The following is a 5,623-nucleotide window of genomic DNA, read 5'->3' on the forward strand; positions in this document are numbered from 1 at the left end:
TTAGCTTTTTTGTTTTGTTTTGGATGTATGTTTAGCATTTGTCATTTTCATTGAGTCACTGAATTTCTACTCATTATCCTTCAAGTACCACAACAGTCAAACTTAAGACCAAGCATTGATTACGATTTTGCACACAATTTTTAATTTATGCCTTATTTTGCAAAACGGAGCTGGAGTTTAGGGCTACACTGAAAATTTTTTCTTGACTCATAATTGTTACAAAATATTTTAAAATACAGAAAAGTATAAAGAAAATAGTCATCTATTTCTTAGGCTTTTTTTTTTTTTTTTTTTTTAAGTTGAGGCAGGGTCTCGCTTTGTCACCTAGGCTCAAGTGCAGTGGTGCAGTCATGGCTTACTGCAGCCTCAAAGTCCTAGACTCAAGTGATCCTCCCACCTCAGCCTTCCGAGTACCTGAGACTATAGGCATATACTACCACACCCAGCTACGTTTATTTTAATTTTAATAGAGACAAGGCCTTGCTATGTTGCACAGGCTTGCCTCAAACTCCTGGCCCCAAGGGATCCTTCTGCCTTGCCTTCCCAACGTGTTGGGATTGCAGGAGTGAGCTACAGCTCCCAGCCCTTTTTGAGTTTTAATTGAAAAGCAGGGTTTGTTTTTTGTGATCTGATTTCAAGTAGAGTATCTTTGTAGTCAGTGATGTTTGTTTTAAAACGTTGGCCAGCACTACTGACTTTTACCAGCAACATATCTGGTAATATTACATGAGTAAGGGGTGTTAGAATGTAGATAGGAGAAAATGTTTTTAAGGTGGAAGAATGTCAAAGTTCGCTCCATTTTCTCAGAGGTAATTAAGTATAAAAGTCTGTGATACTGAATGGCCTTCAAATGTGTAGCTTTCATATATGGTTGAAATTCCATTTCTGCTAAAAGCAAAGTATTGTTTTAGACATAACTTGTAATACAATCAAGGAACCTTGGAAGTGGAGTTGTAATACTCGAAAACTGAGGTACAACTTATTTGAAAGTAACTGCTGCTTTTGCTTGTTTAGCTGATACAGGTATATCCGGTCTTCAGAAGTATATTAAATACTGCACTGTCTCTTGATTAACCTTTTCTTTTTTTTCTTTTTTTTTTTTGCGAGAGTCTCGCTCTGCCACCCAGGCTGGAGTGCTGTGGCACCATCGCGGCTCACTGCAACCTCCACCTCCCGGATTCAAGCAATTCTCCTGCCTCAGACTCCTGAGTAGCTGGGACTACAGGCGTGCGCTACCACGCCCGGCTTATTTTTGTGTTTTCAGAAGAGACTGGGTTTCACTGTGTTGGCCAGGCTGGTCTCGAACTCCTGACCTCGTGAAGCACCCACCTCGGCCTCCCAAAGTGCTAGGATTACAGGCGTGAGCCACTGTGCCCAGCCTTGATTAACCTTTTCTACAGTCTGCTCAAGTGAGTAAAAAATGCTGTATGATTTTTAATTTGCATGTGATTAAACATTTTGGTGTTTGATATATCAGATACTGTGTTTGGCTTTTGTTATGTACATCCTTCAACTTGACCAATTTAAACAAAAATGGAATTTCTCTGTCTTGTTGGTGTAATGTAATCAAGAGTTTGTGATAGGAAATTAATTTTTCAACCAGTGATACAATTTTATGACTGAATTTAATATTGACCTGTTAATGTGACATTTTCATGTTTCTGTTGAGTCTGCCTTGATGAATAACTCAGAGCACTTATGCTGTGGTACATAGAGTCAGTATTTCTCATTTCTGGAATTAGATGCTTTATTTTCTGGTATGACTATGATAAGAGGTGATAGAGTGGCTTCTGCATCTAATTGGTTTGAATCCTGGTATTACACTTAACTGATTTGGGCAAATGTATCCTTGAGGCTCAATGTTTTGTTTTTCTCCGCTGTAAGAGCACTCATTACTGTCTTAGCTTGGGCTGCTATGAAAAAAAAAACCACAGACTGGGTAGCTTTACATACTCATTCCTCATTGTTTTTGGAGGCTGGGAAGTCTAAAGATCACAGTGCCCCGTGATTGGTGCCCCAGTTTGGTTCCTGCTAGGAGTCCTCTATATATAGAGAGTGCAATAGATGTCAGTTTCCTTGGCTCCTCAGCTGTATTGGATACAACTGACTACTCCAGTTTTTTAGACACTTTTGCAAAACAATGTAAAGCCATTCCTTCTGACAACCTTCTTTCTCAGATGTTCCCTCTTTCATGAGTAGTTATGCCCTGTACTCAAATCATTGCCTGCTGCTCTATGTCACTGCCTTGGGAGTTCACCTATCCCTGTGGTTATAGTGAACACTTTCATAGTCCCAGGTAATGTCATGAACTGATCTGGACCCATCATGGGGTGGCTGTGCTGAGGCAGTGTTGAGCTAGCCCCTAGTGGTAAGGAGCACACTGCTCACCTCCATCCTATGACACATCCACTTTGGTGATTCACTGTTCGCCTCATGGAGACCAAGGAGGAATTTGCTACATGGTAGGTTGGTGAATCCAGCCTCTAGCATAAAGACCTGGCTTGGACTCCTGCAACCCTTTACGAAACTTAACCAAGAATGATTGCATCTTACGGGGGGGAAGATGCTGAGAAGGCCCCTTCAGGATAAACTGGCTCCATAGCACTGCTGTAATGGTGGCTCCTCATGAGTAAGCACTTGGAGATTTTTGTGGCTTCCTGCCCACTCACCCTGCTCACCAGTCCAGGTAGTTTATGATTTGAGATCTAGATGTAATTTTATTTATTTATTTTTTTTGAGACGGAGTTTCGCTCTTGTTGCCCAGGCTGTAGTGCAATGGAGTGATCTCGGCTCACCGCAACCTCCGCCTCCCGGGTTCAAGCAATTCTCCTGCCTTAGCCTCCCTAGTAGCTGGGATTTACGGGCATGTGCCACCACACCCAGCTAATTTTGTATTTTTAGTAGAGACAGAGTTTCTCCATGTTGGTCAGGCAGGTCTTGAATTCCAGACCTCAGGTGATCTGCCCGCCTTGGCCTCCCAAAGTGCGGATTACAGGCATGAGCCACCGCACCCGGCCAAGACGTAATTTTAAAAATTATTTTCCAGCTGGCCGGGTGCGGTGGCTCACGCCTGTAATCCCAGCACTTTGGGAGGCCGAGGTGGGCGGATCACAAGGTCAGGAGTTCGAGACCAGCCTAACATGGTGAAACCCCCTCTTTACTAAAAATACAAAAATTAGCTGGGTATGGTGGCACGGGCCTGTAATCCCAGCTACTCAGGAGGCTGAGGCAGAAGAATTGCTTGAACCTGGGAGGTGGAGGTTGCGGTGAGCCGAGATCACGTCACTGCACTCCAGCCTGGGTGACAGAGCAAGACTCCATCTCAAAAAAAAAAAAAAAAAAATTCCTCTTCTTTCCTTCATTCATTATTCTTAGTCCCCGTCTATCCCATATGAGTAGGTAATCATATGAGTAGCTATAATGAGGACTCCTCGGGGGACAGATGCTGTTTGGCCACTCAACAGAAGCATGCAATTACCTTCTCAAGATTTGCTCCTAAACTTACTCTAGATAGAGCCTTCAGGCAGGAAACAATACATTCCTTGTCTCCAGAAGAATATATTCACACTCATTCAAATGTGCTAGGCACTGGCCATAAAGAATGTATTGGTGTTCATTCATAACTGCCTATAATGTGCTAGGAGCTGTGCATAAAGCAGTGTAACAGGATCATCTTGCAAAGCTTATATAGTCTAGTAGAGGAGACAGATAAACTAGGAATTATACAGTAAGTTGAAAGAGGAAGTTAGGGGTAAGATGCTGCACCAAATGCAGGAGATGGGAAGGTTTTTCTATAAGAAGTCATGTTTAGGAGGAGTTTCAGAGGTAAATTTCTGGTTTGGTTAACAGAAGATAGTTACACTGCTCACTGAGATTAGAGAAGGCTGGAAGAGTTTGGTTTCAATATGTCAAATTTGATATGCTTATAGGAAATTTTATTTATTTATTTGAGACAGAGTTTCTGTTGCTCAGGCTGGAGTGCAGTGGTGTGATCTCGGCTCACTGAAACCTCTGCCTCCTAGGTTCAAGCGATTCTCCCATGTCAGCCTCCCCAGTAGCTGGGATTACAGGCACACGCCACCACACCCGGCTAATTTTTGTATTTTATGGTAGAAACGGGATATCACTCTGTTGGCCAGGCTGGTCTCAAACTGCTGACCTCAAATGATCCGCCCTCCTCGGCCTCCCAAAGTGCTGGGATTACAGGTGTGAGCCAACGTGCCCGACCTGATGTGCCTGTAAGAATTTAAATGAAGAGGGTCAGTCAGCTTAGGAGACGAGGTTAGATGTAAGGATTTCAGACTTGTCAGTATACAGATGGTGAATGACTGGTATTACCCAGGGAGCTGGTGCAAACTAGGAGCCTTGGGGAACATGTTAAGGGGATGTCAGAGTAAGCCCACAAAGACTCAGAAGTGGCCAGGGAGTAAGGGGAAAATGGGATAGAACAGAGCAAAAGCCACGGAGGCATTCCTTGAATTCCTTGGACTCAGATATGTTAGGGGACAGGAAACACATTCCCTTGGACTCATCTATGTTAGGGGACAGGACACACATTCAAGACAACTGAAAAGAAGAGACTTAAGTGTGCTGCTGAGTTCTTAGCAGGGGAGACAGCTGATTTCACCACTATTCCAGACCCTAAAGATTTCTCCTGAAATTGCACTGTTACGCAATTTTTTTCCTTCTCTATTGCCCCACTTCTGGGGCCTACACTCTAGTTTATCTTCTCTGATTTATCTGACCCATCCACATATCTCTGCAAAGTCTTAATGTAGGTTTCCAGGATTTAATGATTCTTTCAATCTACTTTAAAGTTCTTCAGGAAGATTCTCCAGGTCCGTCAACAGTTTTGCCCTTCATGACTTTGTGACAAAGTTTTCTTGTTCCACTATCCAGGTGTTCCCAACAAGTTGCTGTAATGGTGGCCCCTCATAAGCTTGCCTGGAAACCCTAGAAAGCTCAGAAAAATTATGAACTTTGCCCAGTAAGAGGCTGGGAAGTCAGAAAGGGTTTTAAACAAAACTGACCCCACTTGTTACATGCTCCTTTCACTGTCCAAACGTCAACCAAAGGAACTTTTCACTGTGGGACGTTAAGACGCTCCCGGCGTCCTCACCCATTCACCGCCAGAGTTGATCTTCGAAGGCCGTGGGCGCCAGCTCCACGGGGGCTCTCACCGAGACGCTCCCAGCAAGCGCCTCACGCGAACGAATGACTGGCGCCAGGCGAAACGCATAGGACCTCCCGAAGCCGCCGAGAGCAAAAGGACCCATCAGAGCTGTGCTGAGACCCGCGGCGGGCCGGGCTCGCACTCGAGATTCTCGCCCGGGGGATTCGAGTCCTGAGCTGAACGAGAGATAGTCTTTGTCACTCCCCAGTCTTTACTGTTTCGAAAAACCCTAAGATTAAAAAAAAAAAAAAAAAGCCCAAAACGTCAATTCGGAGGACTCCAAAACTGGGGTGTCCAGAAACACTGGGGTCTTCAGGCGCTCTGTAAATGCGTCCGAGGTCCGCGGTTCTGCCCGCAGCCCCAGACCCCGGCCTCACTTCCGCCTTGCGCCCCGCGCCCCGCGAGTCCCCGCCCGCCCCTGCTCCGGCCTTGCGCCTGCGCACAGTGGGA

The sequence above is a fragment of the Nomascus leucogenys genome, chromosome 3 (assembly GCF_006542625.1).
Source record: "Nomascus leucogenys isolate Asia chromosome 3, Asia_NLE_v1, whole genome shotgun sequence".
Taxonomy (NCBI): domain Eukaryota; kingdom Metazoa; phylum Chordata; class Mammalia; order Primates; family Hylobatidae; genus Nomascus; species Nomascus leucogenys.